The sequence below is a fragment of the Elephas maximus genome, chromosome 24 (genome assembly GCF_024166365.1).
Source record: "Elephas maximus indicus isolate mEleMax1 chromosome 24, mEleMax1 primary haplotype, whole genome shotgun sequence".
In the NCBI taxonomy this organism is placed as follows: domain Eukaryota; kingdom Metazoa; phylum Chordata; class Mammalia; order Proboscidea; family Elephantidae; genus Elephas; species Elephas maximus.
Genome location: NC_064842.1, coordinates 899752 through 921164, shown reverse-complemented (window position 1 = coordinate 921164; position 21413 = coordinate 899752). Strand labels below are relative to the sequence as shown.

Sequence of the window (21413 nt, the reverse complement as noted above, 5' to 3'; positions counted from 1 at the left end):
CCAACGCCCATGGAAGAAGCAGTCAAGAAATCAAGCAAGGTACTGCACCGGCCAATTCCGCTGCAAGAGACTTCTTTGAAGTGTTAAAAATCAAAGATGTCACTTTGAGGACAAAGGTGCTCCTGACCCAAGCCACAGTATTTTCAGCAGCCTCATACGCATGCAAAAGATGGACAATGAAAAAGGAAGGCTGAAGCAGAACTGACGCCTTTGAAATACTGTGTTGGTGAAGAACACTGAATACACCAGAAGAACAAACAAATCTGCCTTGGAAGAAGTACAGCCAGAATGCCCCTTACAAGCGAGGACTGCACGACTTCATCTTACATGCTTTGTGCATGTTATCAGGAGGGAGCAGTACCTGGGGAAGGACATCATACTTGGTAAAGCAGAGGGTCAGTGAAAAAGAGGAAGACCCTCAACAAGATGGACTGACACAGTGGCTGCAACAATAGGCTCGAACACAGCAACAACTGTGAGGATGGTTCAAGACTGGGCAGTATTTCGTACTGTTGTGCACAGGCCCACTTTGAGTCAGAACTGACTTAACAGTACCTAACAATACTCAAAATCCTAGTGACCTTGTCTGAAAAGAGAAAAACCCACCCATACACCTATTAGTATAATTTGGTCTTCCTAAGTATTTACCTGGGATCAATCAAACCACTAACTAGTATCATATTCAATAATTTCATATGCCTTAAGTCTTTACATTGCTTCAAAGCAACTTGATAGCAATTTAGGAATATTATGTAAGGACCTGGAATAACAACTTGTATTCATCTCTTCAATAACAATGTCATAGGTAAGGATTTACAAAAAGCAATTTTAGGCAATGTTACTAAATCCTCAGTATAAAATGTTCTGCATGAATATTACGAAAAATACAAAAGAAACTACAAAATCAAGGGAATATCTAAAAAAAAAGATGTGCCTCGCTTTGCAAAATACAGTGATTAGTTTATGCCTAAAAGATGAGTTTCTTAAACACATTTTAATTGCCTTTCATTTTATTATGACTGGAGTTTGCTCCCACTAAAAAATTCTCCCCACTGTAAAAATCTTATATGACCTCCTGTAGGGGAAGAATCAAGACAACTCTCAGGACTTGAGACATTTCATCTTTGGAGAATTATTAACACGACTTTTAAAACTCAACAGCCCCGCTAGCCCTTCCTGCATATCTTAAATATTGAAAAATTTTTTAATACCCAACGTGTAGATTTACCTGGCTGACACTGCAAGAAATACTGCTCTAGAGTACTATTTGCAACCCATTGATGGGTGGTAGGATCATTTTAGTAGGATTAAAAAAAGTAAATAATATGAAATATCAAGTGTTTTGCATTTAAGGATATTATTCCATGAAACTGTACATGGGTACTGAGTTACGGCATAAAATGTGCTTCTTTGTGGTTCACAGTGAAAACGTTGAAAGCCACTGTTTTACAATACGCATGACCTTTTGGTTCGCAGCCAAGAGCTTTAACCACTAAAAAAAAAAAAAAAAACCACTAGGGCCCTTATAATAGGTTATACTATCATACTAGTTCCAAAGTCACCAGGTGCTTCCACGGGACAAAGACGTGGCAGTCAGCGTCTGTAAAGATCTGTAGCCTTGGAAGCCCTAGGGGGCAGTTCTGCTGTCCTGCAGAGTATCTGTGAGTTAGAGTCGACTTGGGGGCCGGGGGCTTGATTTGGTTTTATGATTATAAGATCCCACACTACACTGCATGCCTAAGACCATACAGCACATCTGTAATGAACCTGAGATTCAAGCCACCTAGCTGTACCAGGAGAACAGGTGCAAGACTAGTAACGCCTTAAAACATCAAACGTTCCTTTAAAAGCTATATTCTCATCCTTTCCTATTTAACAATTCACAATACATATTAGTTAAAAGGGCAAATATGTTTGTATCCTCTCCTTCCCTCTAAAATAAGAGTAGGAAGGGAAAAAAAAAGAAAGCCACAATAACAAAGAGAACAGAAGAATGGGCCCTTCGGCAAGAGATGTCAACAAATTTCTGGCAAACTCAAAGTAGATGGACATATGATTATTGACAAAATCAAGACAGAGAAAGTCACATTCCAGAAAAAAAAAAAAAAAAGGATTACAGACAAGGGTCCTACAGAACTCCAGATTAGTTCAAGACTAAGAAATGCCTGGTGAAACAGAAAAAGGAATTAAGACATGACCTGAAAACAGAGGAATTAAATTAAAAAAACTATGTGTGCTGAAAAGTCTATTGTTGATGTTGTTAGGTGCTGCTGAGTGGTCTCTGACTCATAGTGACCCTACATGATAGAGCAGAACTGCCCCATAGAGTTAGTTTTCTAGGCTGTAATCTTTACAGCAGCAGATCGCCAGGTCTTTCTCCCATGGAGCTGCTGGGTGGGTTGGCAGCTGAGCATTTTATTCCAAAAGACAGTGAAGCATTCATGTTCCACATGCAAAACTGGAAAGCTCTTTCATAATGAAGCTGTACGGTTCCAGAGAAGATCCATGCATTGTAGCTTTTAACTAGCTCTCTGCCCAATTACTCTAAGTAAAATCAGACAGTCAATACGTCCCCTACAACTTCTAAATTGATTTTTTTGTTCATTGACATATACTAATGGAAAATAAAGGATCATCAGACATTCACAGAAAGCCTGCAGCATGAAAGAAAACAAAATAAATGGGGAAAAAATGACCCTAAACCAAGTATCTTAGTTGTCTAGTACTGCTGTAACAGACATACCAGAAGTGGGTGGCCTTAACAAACAGAAATTTATTTTCTCACAGTTTAGGAGGCTAGATGTCCAAATGCAGGGTGCTGGCTCTAGGGGAAGGCTTTTTCTCTCGGCTCTGGAGGAAGGTCCTAGTCTCTTCTAAGCTTCTGCTCCTAGGTGATCTTCACGTGGCTTGGAATCTCTCGTTCCCTCATCTCTACTCTGCTTGTTCATTTATTCTCTTTTGTTTCTCAAAGAGTTTGACTAATCCTGCCTCATTAACATAACAAAGACAACCCATTCCCAAATGGGATTATAATCACAGGTATACCATTACCATGGAGTCGCTTATGACTCATAGCGACCTTACAGGACAGAGTAGAGCTGCCCCATAGGGTTTCCAAGGAGCAGCTGGTGGATTCGAACTATCGACCTTCTGGTTAACAGCCCAAGCCTTAACCACTGGGCCACCAGGGCTCTAACTACAGGCACAGGGGTTAGGATTTACAATACATATTTGGGGGGGGGGTACAGAATTCAATCCAGAAGACCAAGGGATAATTTAGCACATCACTGTAAAATTATACTGTAGGTAAAATACTATTAAACAGTGTTGCACGCTACAGAGAAATCTACTGTGAAAGGAAGCGTCAACCAATGCAGCAAACTTTGTTAGTGCTTTATTTTAAGAAATTACCATAGCCACCCCAACCTTCAGCAACCACCACCCTGATCAGCCAACAGCTGTCACCAGCGAGGAAGACCCTCCACCAGTAAAAAGATTATGACTTGCTCAAGGCTCAGGTAATGGTTAGCATTTTTTTTAGCAATAAAGTATTTTTAATTAAGGTATGTACCTTGGTGTTTTTAGACATAATGCTATGGCACACTTAACAGACTAGAGTATAGTGTAAACGTAACTTTTATATGCACTAGGAAACAAAAAAATTTGTCTGACTTGCTTTCCTGAGATATCCACTTTATGGCGGTGGTCTGGAAGCGAACTCACAGCATCTCCCATGTATTTCCAAAAGCACAGTCAAAAAGCCTCAACGGTACCTTTGTTTCAGAGGTTCAGAGGTACTAAATTAAATCCTGTAAACAGCAGTTTTCTTGTTACGATAAAAGGGAAAGACGTAAAAATTAACATCTGTTGATATGGTAAATGACAATGAAAACACAACATCAACATTTATGGGATGTAGCCAGACAGTGCTCAGCAGAAACGTTACAGTTACTGCTTATATTAGACGGAAAAAAAAAGCTTAAAACCCATGTAAGCTAGAAAAAGAGCAAATTAAATCCAAAGTAAGAGAGGAAAATAATAAAGCAAGGCTACAAATGAAAACAAGGAGCCCTGGTGGCACAATGGTTAAGCACTCAGCAGCTAACCAAGAGGTCAAACCCACCAGCAGCTCCACGGGAGGAAGGTGTACCAGCCTGCTTTGCAAAGATTTACAGCCTTGGAAACCGTATGGGGCAGTTCTCCTCTGTCCTATAAGATCACTATACTGACAAAACAGAGAAAACTAATGAAAGCAAAAAGTGGTGGTGTGAAAAGATAAATAAAATTGATAAACCCTACCTGCACTGATTCATTAAGAAAAACAGAAAAAACACAAATTACAAATAGCAATAATAAAAAAACAGTATCACTACAAATCCTACAAGCATTAAAAGATTAGTAAAAAATATTATGAATAACTTCACGCTAACATGTATGTAAGAATGTAGATGAAACAGTTCTTTGAAACACAAAAATTACCAAAACTAAAGCAAGAGGAAAGAGAAAATAGCCTTATATTTATACAAGAAATAAACTGGAAATTTAAAAAACATCCCACAACCCTTCCCCTTCCTCTCTTTAAATATTTTTGGCTTCCTTCTTTCCTTTGCTGAAAAAGACATTAGGCAAACTCATACAAGACAGGTAGCCCAAGCAAGGAAGGCAAACACAAGGAGAGGTGAGGGCCCACATAAAGGACAGCATTTGAATGGGGCAGAGGGGCAGGCCCAAGTCAGGACTGGGACTCACAATCAAGGAAAATTAAACAGCCAGGTGGGCAAGCAATCCTCAAGTGGGGCTGGGGTCTGTGTGTGAGAGCCTGGTACCAGGGAAGGCAGCAAGGACAGAGCTAAAGTCAGGGCTTATCCCAGGATATAAGGTCAACATACAAAAATCAACTCTCACTGGAAAATGAAATCAAAGCACCATTTATAATAGAATCAAAAATATATAGTTCTTAAAGATAAATTTTTAACAAAGACATGCAAGACTTCTTCACTTTAAAACTACATGCTATTGTGAGAGAAATATACCATGTTAATGGATTGGAAGACTCAATATTGTTAAGCTGGTGATTCTCCTCAAATTGACCTATAAATGTAACACAATCATAATCAGAATCCCAGTAGGCTTTCTGTTCAAATTTACAAGCTGACTCTAACGTTTGTATAAAAATAGCCAAAATAATTTTGATAATGAACAAAGTTGGAGAACTTAAGTAGTTGATTTCAAGACTTATTATCAAGTTATAATAAATGATAAATGTGATTTTGGTATAGATATAAAAAATAGATAAACAGAACAAAAGATAGTGTCTAGAAGAAGACCCACATTTGGTCAACTGATTTCTGACCAAGATGCCAATTCAATCCAATGTTGAAAAAATTACATCTGTTTGTTTTTTAAACAAATTTGTTGGAACAACTGAATATGTGCATGGAAAAAAAAAAAAAGAACCTTGAATCCTAGGTAACAGATCTAAATGTAAAACCCAAAGTGTCATTAAACTTCTAGAATATTTTTGTGACATCAAATAAGGTAAAGAATTTTAAGACAAGACCCAGAAAGCACTAACTTAAGCAATCTGATAAGACGAACTTCAACAAAATTAATAACTTCTGCTCTTTAAAAGGCAGCGTTAACAAAACAACAACAAAAAAAAGCAAGCCATAGCCTGGGAAAAAATATCTGCAACACATATATCTGACACAGGACTTGTATCCAAAATAGACAAAGGACTCTTACAATTCAATAATAAAAAGATAAACCACCCAATTTAAAAATGGGCGAAAGATTTCATAGACACTTCACAGAAGAAAATACAGAAACAGTTAATAAGCACATGAAAAGATGCTCAATTCCATTAGTTATCAGGGAAACACAAATTCTAAGCACGAGATACAAATGCACACCCATTAAAATGCTAAAATTAAGAAGACTGACAATACTAAGTGTCACTGAGAACAGGGAGAAACTGGAACTCTCATCCGTTGCTTAGCGTGTACACAAAAGTTCAAAGCAGCTTTATTCATAGTAACTCAAAACTTAGAAACATCCCAAATGTCCATCAACAGCTGAATAAATACTAAATACTCTGCAGTATAGTCACACAATGGACTACTACTCAGCCTGAAAAGAAACTACTGATAACACTGAAAAAAAATCTCAAAGTGAAGGAATCCTGACCCAAAAGAGTATATATAATATACAGGTCTAACCTAAAGTGACAGTGGTTCCCTGGAGGTAGGTATGTGCTGGAGGTGGGGAAGGGGCAAGGATAGGGGTGTGGGAGAAACTGACCTGTGAAGGGGCACAAGGGAAATTCTGGGGCTGAGAGAAATGTTATATAGCTTGATAGGGCAGTGGACACATAGATGTATAAAATCTCATCAAAATATACACTTAAAATGGGTACATTTTATTGTACCACATTTAACAGTAACTATAAAAAAATAATTTTCAAGATAAATTATAGCTTCAAAAGCATACAAAAAGATGGAAAATAGAAATGTTTTCTTTCTTTTACTCAGATTTTACATTTTCACATTCTAACATTTGATTTTCAAATGAATTCCAGAAAGAGAGAAAAAACAAATCAGAAATTATGAGGGAAAAAAAAAAAAAAAACTTTAAGGAAACTTCCTAGAAATGAATGAAAGGGCACAATGATTGTCCATCCCAAAGATCGAGAAAGGACCTAATCACATCAAGTGGTGTACTGGTAAATGTTTAACAACCAGGTCTTTACAGGGGAAAAATGCCCTGCTTTTAAATGTCTGCAGACTTTATGGTATGAATAGCTCAACCATGGCATGTTCCACAACTTGTCTATCGGTTTGTTGTACTATAGGGGTTTGCATGTTTCTGTGATGCTGAAAGCTATGCCACTGGTATTTCAAATACCAGCAGGGTCACAAATGATGTACAGGTTTGGAGCTTCCAGAAAACACAGACTAGGATGAAGGACCTGGTAATCTACTTCTAAAAAAAATGGTCAGTGAAAACCTTATGAATGGCCAGGAAACATCGTCTGATATAGTGCTGGAAGAAGGGCCTCTCAGGTTGGAAGGCACTCAAAATATGACTGAGGAAGAGCGGCCTCCTCAAAGCAGAGACGACCTTAATGATATAGATGGAGCTGAGCTTTCAGGACCTTCATTTGCTGATGTGGCGCGGCTCAAAATGATAAGAAACAGCTACAAACGTTCATTCACAATCGAAACGTGAAATGCACGAAGGATGAATCTAGGAAAACTGGAAGTTGTCAAAAATGAAATGGAATGCCTGAAGATTTATATCCTAGGCATTAGTGAGCTGAGATGGGCCGGTGTTGGCCATTTTGAATTGGACAAACACACAGTCTGCTGTGCTGGGAATGGCAACTTGAAGAGCAACAGCGCCGTATTCATCATCAAAAAAAAAAAAACCTTTGAAGGCCATCCAGAAGTATAACGCTGTCAGTGACAGGATAACATCCGTACGCCTGCTTGGAAGACTAGCTACTATGACTATTATTCAAATGTACGCACCAAACACTAATGCAAAAGATGAAGAAACTGAAGGTTTTTACCAACTTCTGCAGTTTGAAACTAATCAAACATGCAATCATGATGCATTGATGATTACTGGTGATTGGAACGCGAAAGCTGGAAACAAAGAAGAATCCAATCCAAAAAAAAAAAAACCAAAAACCAACACAAACCCATTGCCATCAAGTCAGTTCTGACTCATAGCGGTCCTATAGGACAGAGGAGAACTACAGTACAAGGGCACCATAGGGTTTCCAAGGAGTGGCTAATGGATTCGAACTGCCGACCTCTTGGTTAGCAGCCAAGCTCTCATTAGCTGGAAAATACGGCTTTGGTGACAGAAACAACAATGCAGATCGCATGACAGAATTTTGCCAAGGCCAACAACCTATTCATTGGAAATACCTTTTTTCAGAAATGTGAATGGCAACCCCACACGTGGACTTTGCCAGATGGAATACACTGGAATCAAATCAACTACATTTGTGAAAAGAGACAATGGAGAGGCTCAGTATCATCAGAACAAGGCCAGGGGCCGACAGCAGAACAGACCACTAATTGCTCAAATAGAAGTTTAAGTTGAAGCTGAAGAAAATTAAACCAGTCCATAAGAGCCAAAGTATAACCCTCAGTATATCCTGCCTGAATTTAAAAACCACCTCAAGAACAGATTTGATGCACTGAACACTAATGACTGAAGATTAGATAAGGTGTGGGATGACATCAAGGACATCATACATGAAGAAAGCAAAAGGTCATTAAAAAGACAGTAAAGAAAAAAAGACCGTAAAGAAAAAAAGACCAAAATGGATTTAAGAGACTCTGAAACTAGCTCTAGAACACAGAGCAGCTAAAGAGAAAGAAAGAAATGATGCAGTAAAAGAGCTGAACAGAAGATTTCAAAGGGTGGCTCGAGAAGACAATGAAAAGTATTATAATGAAATGTACAAAGATCTGGAGTTAGAAAACCAAAAGGGAAGAACAGTCTCGGCATTTCTCAAGCAGAAAGAACTGAAGAAAAAATTCATGCCTCGTGTTGTAATACTCAAGGATTCTATGGGCAAAATACTGAATGACCCTGGAAGCATCAAAACCAGATGGAAGGAATACACAGAGTCATTGTTACCAAAAAGAACTGGTTGTCATTCAGCCATTTCAGGTGGTAGCATATGATCAAGAACCAATGGTACTGAAGAAGAAGTCCAAGCAGCACTGAAGGCATTGGTGAAAAACAAGCCTTCAGAAACTGACAGAAAACCAACTGACATGTTTCAACAAATGGATGCAACCCTGGAAGTGCTCACTTGTCTGTGCCAAGAAATCTGGAAGACAGCTACCTGGCCAACTGAATAGAAGGGATTTATATTTGTGTCCATTCCCAAGAAAGGTGATCCAACAGAATGCAGAAATCATGGAACATCATCATCAATGTCACACACAAGTCAAAGTTTGCTGAAGATAACTCAAAAGCGGTTGCAGCAATACACTGACAGGAGCTGCCAGAAATTCAAGCCAGATTCAGATGTGGACATGGAACAAAGGATATCACTGCTGATGTCAGATGGACCTTGGCTGAAAACAGAGAATGCCAGAGAGATGTTCACCTGTGTTTTATTGACCATGCAAAGGCATCCAACTCTGTGGACTATAACAAATTATGGATAACATTGTGATGAATGAGAATTCTAGATCACTAAATGGTGCACACATGGAATCTGTACAAAGACCAAGAGGCAGTCACTCAAAAAGAACAAGGGGATGCTGCATGGTTTAAAATCAGGAAAGGTGTGTGTCAGGGTTGTATCCTTTCAGCATATTTATTCAATCTGTATGCTGAGCAAAAAATCCGAGAACCCAGACTATATGAAGAGGAAAGTAGCATCAAGATTGGAGAATGACTCATTAATAACCTACTTTATGCTGAGGACACAACCTTGCTTGCTGAAAGTGAAGAGCACTTGAAGTACTTAATCAATGAAGATCAAAGACCACAGCCTTCAGTATGGATTAAACCTCAGCATAAACAAAAATGCTCACAATTGGACCAACAAATAACATCATAATAGAGAAAAGACAGTAGTTGTCAAGGATTTCATTTTACTTGGATCCACAGTAAATGCCCACAGAAGCAGCACTCAAAAAATCAAACAATGCATTGCACTGGGCAAATCTGCAAAAGACCTCTCTAAAGTGTTTAAAAGCAAAGATGTCAATTTGAGGCCTAGGGTGTGCCTGACCCAAGCCATGGTATTTTCGATTACCTCATATGCATGCGAAGGCTGGACAATGAATAAGGAAGATCAAAGAATTGATGCCTTTGAATTATGGTGTTAGTGAAGGATACTGAGTGTACCGCAGACTGCCCGAAGAATGGACAAATCTATCTTGGAAGGAGTATAGCCTGAATGTGCCTTAGAAACAAGGATGGCAAGACTTTGTCTCATGTACTTCGGACATGTTATTAGGAAGGGCCAATTCATGGAGAAGGACATCATGCTTGGTAAAGCAGAGGGTCCACAAAAAGAGGAAGACCCTCAATGAGATAAACTGACATCAAGGGGCTCAAACGTTAGCAACGACTGTGAGGATGACACAGGACCTGTAGTGTTTGTCCTTTGTAGACAGGGTTGCTGTGAGTTGAAGTTGACTCGACGGCACCTGAGAACAACAACAGGGCACATCTCAAGCTCTCTGAGTGATGTCCCTGAACTTGGGGTTGGGGAGAAGACATGTTCAACCAACTCTCACGAGGTAGCTTCAGCGCACCACTGAATATCGCTAAAATTTCAGAACACCAAAGATAAGTAAAATATTTGAAAAGAGAATAGAAAGGTCATTTACAAAGGATCGGGGATCAAATAGCATTGGACTTATAAAAAAAAAAAAAAACATTGAACACTAGAAGACAATGGAACAATGACTTCAATACTCTAAGGGAAAATTACTTTCAACATACAATTCCATTCCCAAACTATTTATCAAGTAAAAGGGTAAAGAAGTGAGTTTTTGGCCATATAAGGTGTTTCTCAAAAGTTTTACCTCCTCCAACACTCCTCAGGAAGCTACCAGAATATGCGCTCTACCCAAAAAAGTCAATAAATCAAAAGAAAGTAGATAAAATATAAGAAAGGAAAGAAAAACTATGGGATTCCCAGATGCCAGAAAGAAAAGCCTAGTATGTAATTGGTCCGGATTAGATCAGATATACTTAGTACTTCAGAAAGAAAATCTCCATGAGAAAATGAAATTGAAACGATAAGACTACCTAACTGAGAGAAATTACACCATTATTTCACCATTGGCTGAGTTACTGATAGATACACAAGAATTATACATATATACATACAGCAGCTATTAACTTCGGCGGCGGGGGCGGGGAACTATTGCACAAGAAAATAAATGTAATCATAATACACTACATTAAGCCCCCGGGTCACAGACACCCAACTTAGTGTGTTTAAAATTCTGTCAAATTGCTCTTTACTGTTATGTAAAATTACCCTCACTTTGAAATGATTCAACCAATCCCTAGCAACAAATTCTTTATCACAATCACCTTCACTCGCTGCATGTTAAGCTTCTGAATCACTGAAAAGGTTTTCAGCCCCTTCCTGCACTACCCAAAATAACCAACCAAATCTGCTGCCATTGAGTCGATCCCAATTCACAGTGACCCTACAGAACAGAGTAGAACTGCCCCATAGTTTCCACGGAGCGAGTGGTGGATTGAAACTGCTGACCTTTTGGTTAGCAGCCAAATGCTTAACCACTGTGCCACCAGGGCCCCTTCTTGAACTAAAGTAAGGCCAAATAAGAACTACACACACCTGTTTGGACTTACCTGCAAATTCAACTTAAAGACACAGTTAGGAACGGATCTAGTTCATAACCTTGGACTGCTTGTATTCAGTTCAGCTGTGGATAGTATTTGCATTTAAGACATAAATGCTGAATACCGACCTAATAAAAATTCTGCTAGACCTGAAATAAGATGTGGATGAAGTGTGGAATTGACAAGGGGAACGGGAAGGTCATTAAGAAACTTAAAACCTCAACAAGAGTAGTTAATAGATGCTTGTTATTTTAAAAGGGAGAATTAAGTGGTGTATCAGGGATGGATTACCCAATAAGCAGATATGCATGCCTTTACTTACGCTTACTTGCTAATCTCTAGTGCACAATTTCACCTGTTTTCTGCCACATCAAAGATGGGTTTCAAAGATGTGGTGAAACCCATGTGGAATTGTGCGCTACAGGTTAGTAAGTAGGCACAATTAAGCCCTTTCGTACCTTGCTAACCGTAAGCAGCCTGTGCTACCTGGCTTACTGGTTAATCTGCCTCTTAGTGTAATACCGGTAGTTCCTGGATTTCGGACAAGTCCCATTCCTAAATCTGTCTTTAAGACGAATTTGTATGTAAATCACAACAGTTAGGTACAGATTATATCTAACATCAGTTAGTCAAGTGTTTTGCCTTAGTATACAGTAGAGTACCTATCTATGCATAAAAAACATTAAAGAAACACTTCCAGATACACTAAAACATCCTTAACATAACACAGTAACAATAAAAGTAATAATGATTTGAATTGATGTGTGCTGCAAAGTAGCACCCGTTTGTTATTATGAACCATTGTATGAACCTCGAATTTTTAATATAATAGGCTTTAACCAGGGTTGGTTCCTAATAACTGCTGGTTGTATGTAAGTCAGACGTTTGTAACCCAGCGACTGCCTGTAATTGTAATAAAAAAAAACATTGCTGTAGAGTTAATGCCAACTCATAGCAACCCTACAGGACAGGACAGAACTGCCCCACAGAGTTTCCAAGGAGCACCTGGTGGATTTAAACTGCCGACCTTTTGGTTAGCAGCTGTAGCTCTTAGCCACTGTGCAACCAGAGTTTCCATCACTAATAGTAATCACGGTACAGGCCTAAGAGAAATACCACTGAGCGCTTATATACTCCAGGCACTGTGCTAAATGCTTGACATGTTGCTAGTTCATCTTTTCCTCACAGCATCTCTGTAAAATAGATGGAATTTTTATAACACTCCATTTCACAGATGAGGAAAGTGAGGTGCTGAAAAACTCACAGTTAGTAAGTAAACAGTGAATCCAGAGTAAGAACCCCAGTATCTGAGCACAGTCCCTAAACAGTTTAGAAATATGGAGATGAGCCAAAAAAAAAAAGGCTAAAAGAGTTTAAACTGGTTGCCTCTGGGAAGTAGGACTCAGGAAAGGGAAGGGCACAAAAGGGAAACTACTAGGTTTTTTCCTCCATTACAACACTTACTGTACAACTTGACTTTCAAACTATGTACATTTATTATGTTGAAAATAAAATTTAAATTTAAAAAATCTGAAGCAAACATGGAAACCCTGGTAGCATAATGGTTAAGAGCTACGGCTGCTAACCAAAAGGTTGGCAGTTCGAATCCACCAGGCGCTCCTTGGAAACCATATGGGGCAGTTCTACTCTGTCCTATAGATCGCTGTGAGTCGGAATTGACTTGATGGCAACAAGTTTGGTTTTGGTTTTTTTTTTGAAGCAAACACTGTAAATGCTAACATCTGTTTTATTTTGATGATGGGTACTTATTAATACATGTCTGCAATATATTTTCACTTTTTTGCATGTTTGAAATGTTTTATAATTTAAAATCTAAAAAAAAAAATTCAGCTGCTTGAGCATACATATTTGTAGAAATCTCACAGGAGTTTCTGACACACCACCCTCATTTATCACAGTCCTGGCTGAAGAAGAAATACTATCCTATGTTACTGAAAACTGTGCATGCTTTCAGTAAAAATATAAAAACCAAAGGGAAGAACGACTTTGTTAATTGAGAACCTTGTCTTACCTCTGAGGCTGGACTAGCTTTTACGGCTAGAGAAATGCCTGAAATTCTTCCTCGATACACAGTAACCTCAGCAGTTTAGGGTCAAGGGATATTCAGTCACAGCATCTCATTTTTTTCATGAATTCTAAAACAAAGAGATTTTTTCCCAAATGTAATACTAACAAAAAAGCATTGAAAACTTTCACAACTTTGTCAACAAATATGGAAAAACATGGTAAAAAAAGATCTCGTAATGTTGAATGAATTAAAGAAAAAGAATTAAATTTATAATGCAGTGTCATTCATGTTAAAACAAACAACAACAACAAAAAACCTACCATCAAGGGTATACATCTAAAGGAAGTTAAAAGAACTTGTATTAAATGTGTTAAACCAAACCAAATCCACTGTGGTCAAGTGGATTCTGACTCATAGTGACCCTACAGGAGAGAGAAGAATTGCCCCATGGGGCTTCCATGGCTGTAAATCTTTACCGAAGCAGACTGCTACGTCTTTCTCCCTTGGAGTGGCTGGTGGGTTCAAACTGTCAACCTTTCAGTTACCAGCTGAGCACTTTAACCACCGTACCACCACGGCTCCTTAAAAGTGTTAGAGAGGTACATATATGAAAGAGAGAAGAATGGGTTTAGGGAATGGAATAAATGGGAAAAAATAAAATAAAAATTTTAAACCAAAAGACAGCAAATGTTAAGGTATTCAACATCATTAGCCATTTAGGAAACAAAACTAAAAACATGAGATACCAATGTGCTAAGAATTTTTAAAGTGATAATACCAAGTTCTGGCAAGGATGTCAAACAAATGAACCCTTTCACGCTGTTAACGTGAATGCACAATCACTCTGGAAAAGTGTTTGGTATTATCTACCTTATGATCCAGTAAATCCACTCCCAGGTATATGGCCCCCTCCAAATATGTATGTTGCCACCAAAAGACATGTACAAAAATGTCCATAAGACCACTGTTCATAAACTCAAACCTGGAAACAACCCAAAGAGCCACCAACAGTAGGATGGATGTATAAACTGTGGTCTAATCATAGGATAGGACACCGCTTACTAATAAAAATATAACATTGTTACACGTAACAATATGAATAAATTTCACAGAAATAATGTTGATGGAAACAAATCACACACAGAAGTACACACTGTATGATTCCATTTATATGAAATTCAAGAACAAGAAAAACTTACCTATAGTGACAAGAGTCAGAATCTTAGTTACCTGGGGGGCACGGTTGGGGGGAGTAGGATGAGGAAACTTTCTGGGATGGTGGAAATGTTCTATCTCTTGATCTGGGTGATGGTTTCAAGGAAGTGTATACATTTCTTAAATTTGCCAAGCTATACATTCAAGGTTTTATCAAATGCTTTCTCTGCATCTACTGAAGTGATAGTAAGAGTTCTCTCTTATTTTATTTATGTGGCAAAATCATTTCTGAAATAAAACCAGCTTTGCTCCCCTGATATAAAGCCCACTTGATTATGGTGTATAATCCTATTTACACGATAGGGTTACTGCATCGATTTTCACAAGGGATACTGGTCTACAATTTTCTTTATAATGTCCTTGCCAGAGTTTTTACAACTATTCGTATTTTTGTTTCTTCTTGCCTCCACTTCAGAAAGTTGTGTATTTCAAAGCATTTGCCCATTTCCTCTAAGTTTTCAAATTAGTTGGCATTCTTTTTTTTTTTTTTTAATTTTTATTGAGCTTCAAGTGAACGTTCACAAATCAAGTCAGTCTGTCACATGTAAGTTTATATACACCTTACTCCATACTCCCACTCTCTCCCCCTAATGAGTCAGCCCTTCCAGTCTTTCCTTTCGTGACAATTTTGCCAGCTTCCAACCCTCTCTACCCTCCCATCCCCACTCCAGACAGGAGATGCCAACACAGTCTCAAGTGTCCACCTGATATAAATAGCTCACTCTTCATCAGCATCTCTCTCCTACCCACTGTCCAGTCCCTTCCATGTCTGATGAGTTGTCTTCGGGAATGGTTCCTGTCCTGGGCCAACAGAAGGTTTTGGGACCATGACTGCCGGGATTCCTCTAGTCTCAGTCAGACCATTAAGTCTGGTCTTTTTATGAGAATTTGGGGTCTGCATCCCACTGTTCTCCTGCTCCCTCAGGGGTTCTCTGTTGTGTTCCCTGTCAGGGCAGTCATCGATTGTGGCCGGGCACCAACTAGTTCTTCTGGTCTCAGAATGATGTAAGTCTCTGGTTCATGTGGCCCTTTCTGTCTCTTGGGCTCATAGTTGTCGTGAGACCTTGGTGTTCTTCATTCTCCTTTGCTCCAGGTGGGTTGAGACCAATTGACGCATCTTAGATGGCCTCTTGTTAGCATTTAAGATCCCAGACGCCACACCTCAAAGTGGGATGCAGAATGTTTTCATAATAGAATTATTTTGCCAATTGACTTAGAAGTCCCCTTAAACCATGGTCCCCAAACTGCCGCCCTTGCTCCGTTGACCTTTGAAGCATTCAGTTTATCCTGGAAACTTCTTTGCTTTTGTTCCAGTCCAGATGAGCTGACCTTCCATGTATTGAGTATTGTCCTTCCCTTCACCTAAAGCAGTTCTTACCTACTAACTAATCAGTAAAAAACCCTCTCCCACCCTCCCTCCCTCCCCTCCTCGTAACCACAGAATTTTGTGTTCTTCTCAGTTTATACTATTTCTCAAGATCTTATAATAGTGGTCTTATACAATATTTGTCCTTTTGCCTCTGACTAATTTCGCTCAGCATAATGTCTTCCAGGTTCCTCCATGTTATGAAATGTTTCACAGATTCGTCACTGTTCTTTATCAATGTGTAGTATTCCATTGTGTGAATATACCACAATTTATTTAACCATTCATCCATTGATGGACACCTTGGTTACTTCCAGCTTTTTGCTATTGTAAACAGAGCTGCAATAAACATGGGTGTGCATATATCTGTTTGTGTGAAGGCTCTTATTTCTCTAGGGTATATTCCGAGGAGTGGGATTTCTGGGTTGTATGGTAGTTCTATTTCTGACTGTTTAAGATAACGCCAGATAGATTTCCAAAGTGGTTGTACCATTTTACATTCCCACCAGCAGTGTGTAAGAGTTCCAATCTCTCTGCAGCCTCTCCAACATTTATTATTTTGTGTCTTTTGGATTAATGCCAGCCTTGTTGGAGTGAGATGGAATCTCATCATAGTTTTAATTTACATTTCTCTAATGGCTAATGATTAGTTGCCATTTTTATATAGCTGAAAGCTATAAACTCCTAGGATAAGGGTGAGGCACTAATTATACTACAAAAGAAGTAATATTTATTAGTCCAGAGGGAAACTGATCTCCAGAACGATAGCATGAGCAGCTGCCCAGTGAAACTGGTGAGGAAGTTTTTTAAAATCAACCGTTTAAATAAAGCCTCTGGAAATGGTACCAAGAACAAATGGCAAGTGAAGAAACATCTATCCAAGAAAACATATGAAAGCTCAGTAAGAAAGGCAAGTCTGTGGTGTTTAAATCAAGACTGCTCTCTCCCTCCCCGCTCCCAGCTTGGCGAGGTGGGATCCCTTTTCCCTCAGCTTCCAAATGAGGGCTTCCTTCCCATGAGGAGTGGGACACATCCCGCCCACAGTTGAGAAGTGAAGCCCCCTTCTTCCACCTAGCCCCCGTCCATGGAACAGAGGCTCTCTCTTGAGCACAGCACCACTGAGAATACTGTGTACTGATCACCCACCGCCACGCTCAAAAGGTGGTGATTCCATGTGAGGAGAGGCAGAAGACCTCAGGCTACTAGACTCCCCTGCACTGATGACCAGCTCCTAAGCTGGGTGACACTCAGAGAGAAATGTGCCATTGTTCCCACCCCCAGCTCCAGAGCCCTGGCTCACGGATTTTGCCTGGGAGGAGAAGTAAGGCCTAAAGGAACCGACTTTACTTGTAACAGAGCATGGAAAAGTTCAAGCCTAAGGGCACGCTTAGAAACACTGAGGGTTGTAGTGAAAGGCAACTGGGAAATTTATAAATTTAATGGAGATGCAAGCTAAATTTCAGGCTGTCCAGTTTGCAGGAGAGAACTAGGGAAAGAAATAGCTAGAAGGAGTCCTCTTGAGGTAAGAACAAATATCAAACACTGATCTTGAAACTATTCCTTTGAAGGAATCTGAATTTAATTGGATTAGTCTGTAGAACAATTTATGCCCCAGGGCACTGCTGAAAACAACTGAGCAAACAACTAGCAATTTTTTTTTTTTTTTTAACAGCTAGGTGGGCCTTAACTGGGGGGGCGGGCACCTCATTAAAATAATCCACCAATCCCTACACATGCAATAACAAGCCTTGGGGTCGAGAGGTAGACCAGTACCCAGAGTTGCTATAATACATTACCTAAAATGTCCAGTTTCCACAAAAAATTATGAGACAGGCAAAGAATGACCCATATTCCAGAAAAAAAGCAGGCAACAGAAACTCCCTGTGAGAGTAACCAGCTGTTTGATTTAAAAGAAAAGGCCACAATAAACCATGATTAAAGAAGTAAATGGAATGTTCATATAACTAAAGGAAAACCACGATTAAAGAAGTAAATGAAAGTACCATGACAATGTTGCATCAAATAGAGAATATCAATAAAGGGAAATTATAAAAACCAAATGGGAATTCAGGAGTTGAAATGTACAATAACTGAAATAAAAACCTCACTAGAGGTGCACAACGTAGGACTTCAAATGGCAGAAGAAAGAATTAAGAAGTCAAAGATGTATCAATACAAATTATGCAATCTGAAGAAGAGAGAGAAACAAGAATGAAAAAAATGAACACAGCATCTGAGAAATCTGGGACACCATTAAGCACACCAATACATGCCTAATGGGGATACTGGAAGGAAATGAAATAGAGAAATTAGCAGGAAAAAAAATCAAAGAAATAATGGCTAAAACTCCCCAAATTTATTGAGAAACACTAACCTGCACATCCGGGAAGTTCAATGAACTCCAAGTAGTCTAAATGCAGAGAGATCAACAAACAGAAACAGAAAAATGCCAAAAGTTAAAGACAAGAAGAAAATCTTAAAAGCAGTAAGAGAAAAAAGGACTCTCCACTTACAGGGAAACCCCAATAACAGCTGACTTCTCAGCAGAAACAGTGGAAGACCAGAAGTTAGTGGAATAACATATTCAAAATGTTCAAGAAAAATAAACTGTCAACCAAAAATCCTATATCCAGCAAAACTATCTTTCAAAAATTATGGCTAAACTCTTCAGACATGGATTGGACTGGACGATGGGTTGGAGAGGGATGCTGGTGAGGAGCTTCTTGGATCAGGTGGACACTTGAGACTATGTTGGCATCTCCTGCCTGGGGGGGAGATGAGAGGGTGGAGGGGGTTAGAAGCTGGCAAAATGGACACGAAAAGAGAGAGTGGAGGGAGAGAGCAGGCTGTCTCATTAGGGGGAGAGTAATTGGGAGTGTAATTGGGGTTTAGGAAGGTGTATATGGGTTTTTGTGTGAGAGACTGACTTGATTTCTAAACTTTCACTTAAAGCACAATAAAAATTATTATTTTTTTTAAGCTATGGCTAAATGAAGACATTCCCAGATAAAAACTGAGGGACTTTGTTACTAGCAGACCCGCCTTATAAGAAATATAAAAAGAAGTACTTTAGGCTGAAAGTAAGTGATCCCAAAAGGTACTCTGAGCCCACACAAAGAGCACAAGTAAAAAGTAATGATGTAATTATATAAGTCACTGTAATGCACATTTTTTTCTCCTTTCTTAACTCTTAACTAGTTTAAAAAAAAAGAAATGGTATAAAATAATATGTATGTAATGTATGTTTGGACTTGTATGTTGTTGTTAGGTGCCGTTGAGTCAGTTTCAATTCATAGTGACCCTATGTATAACAGAACAAAACACTGGCCAGTCCTGCACCATCCTCACAATTGTTGTTATGCTTGAACCCACTATTGCAGCCACTGCATCAGTCTGTTTCGTTGAGGGTCTTCCTCTTTTTTGCTAACCTCCTACTTTACTGAGCATGGGACTGTTATATTTTCCAACAACAGCACAGAGGCAGGTAGAAGTAAAGCTGTGCTGGGCTAAGAAAATAGTATAGATTATAAGGTAATAACCACAACAATGTTTTCTTGGGTTTGTAACATTAATAGATTTAATTGTATGAAAGTAATTCCACAAAAAGGGGGACGCTGACTCTAATAAGTCACAATGGATATGCTAAGCCCTAGAGCTACCACTTAACTAAAAAAAGCAGTGAAAAAGCATTAAGCAAATTTAAGTGATGCATTAGAAAATACTACTTAATACAAAAGAAAGCTGTAAAGGAGGGACAGAAGGACAAATATGACATAAAACACATAGAAAACAAAAAATAAATTTGCAGACATAAATCCAACTACAGCAATAATAATGTTAAATGTGAACGGACTATTCAATCAAAAGGCAGAGACTGTCACAATGGATTACAAAATGAGATCCAGTGATACACTGTCCAAAGAACATACACTTTATATTCAAAGATACAAACAGAGTAAAAGTAAAAAGATGGAAAAAAGATATATCGTGCAAATGGAAACCACAAAAACACTATAGGTTTTAAAACAAAAATGTTACCAGAGATAAAGAAGAATATTTTATAATGATAAAAAGGTCAATTCATCCGGAAGATATAACAATTATAAATATATATGCACCTAACAACAGAGCACCAAAACACATGAAGCAAAACTGACAGAAATAGACAAAAATAGGCCAATTTCAGTAATAAACAGAACTAAGCAGAAAATCAACAAGGAAATAGATAATTTGAAAAACACTATAAACCAACTAGACCTAACAGACATCTACAGAACACTCTACCCAACGACAGGCGAATGTACATTCATTCTTCTCAAATACACACAGAATATTCTCTAGAAAACTACATGCTAGGATAAAACAAACCTCAGTAAGTTTCAAAGGATAGAAACAATACAAATTATGTTTTACAACCACAATGAAATAAAATTAAAACTCAGTAACAGAAAAATATATTGGGAAATTCACAAATATATGGAAATTAAATAGCATAATCCTAAATAACCAATCCACCACGTATCTGTCAGTCTGTAGTACTGTGGTGGCTGACGTATTGCTATGATGCTGGAAGCTATGTCGCTGATACTTCAAATACCAACAGCATCACCCATGGTGGGCAGGTTTCAGTGGAGCTTCTAGAATAAGACAGACTAGGAAGAAAGGCTTGGGAAACTACTTTCAAAAATTAGCCAATGAAAACCCTACAGATCAAAACACAACATTGTCTGATATAGTGTTGGAAGACGAATCCCCTAGGTTGGAAGGCACTCAAGATACACAGTGGCTGCAATAATGGACTCAAACAACCAATGATTCCAAAGACGGCAGAGGACCAGACACCATTTCCTTCTGTTGTACACGGGCTTGCCCTGAGTTCGAGACGACTCAACAGCGACTAACAACAATGACAAAATACCAGTGGGTCAGAGAAGGAACTGAAAGGCAGTATGAAAACGCACTGAGATGAACGGAAACGAAGACACAGCACACTGAGATGCGGGACGCGCACTTCACACGGGACGCAGCTGAAGCAGTGTCTGTTGCTGCCGCTGAGTTGGCCTCCAACTCACGATGAGCCCACGCACAACGGAATGAACGCTGCCTGGCCCTGTGCCATCCCCATGATTGGCAGCAACTTGGATCACTGTGATCCACAGAGTCTTCACTGGTTAATTTTCAAAAGTAGATTGCCAGGCCTTTCTTCCTAGTCCATCTTAGTCTGGAAGCTCCACTGGAACCTGTTCAGCATCATAGCTACCTGCCAGCCGCCAGTGACAGGTGGTAACTACGCATGAGATGCACTGTTCAGAAATCCAGCCCAAGTCCCAGGTGGAAGGTGAGAATTCTGCCACCGAACCACCACTGCTCTCTAAAACATTGCTAAAAGGGAGGGAAATATATAGTATAAAAGCTAATAATTAAGAAGATCTCAAATCAATA

At 39.0% G+C, this 21413-nt stretch overlaps 1 protein-coding gene across 3 annotated transcripts in view; it reads right to left on the bottom strand.

Moving 5' to 3' along the window:
* Window positions 1–21413, bottom strand: part of PPP2R5A (protein phosphatase 2 regulatory subunit B'alpha) — a 97748-nt gene that overhangs the window by 42630 nt on the left and 33705 nt on the right. Inside the window, exon 2 of one of the 3 annotated variants that reach the window (XM_049868593.1) lies at window positions 13394–13517. The exons of the other annotated variants lie outside the window; for them this stretch is intronic. The gene's annotated coding sequence lies outside the window, so the exon portion shown is untranslated. The remainder of the gene's footprint in view (window positions 1–13393; window positions 13518–21413) is intronic. 3 annotated transcript variants of the gene reach the window in all.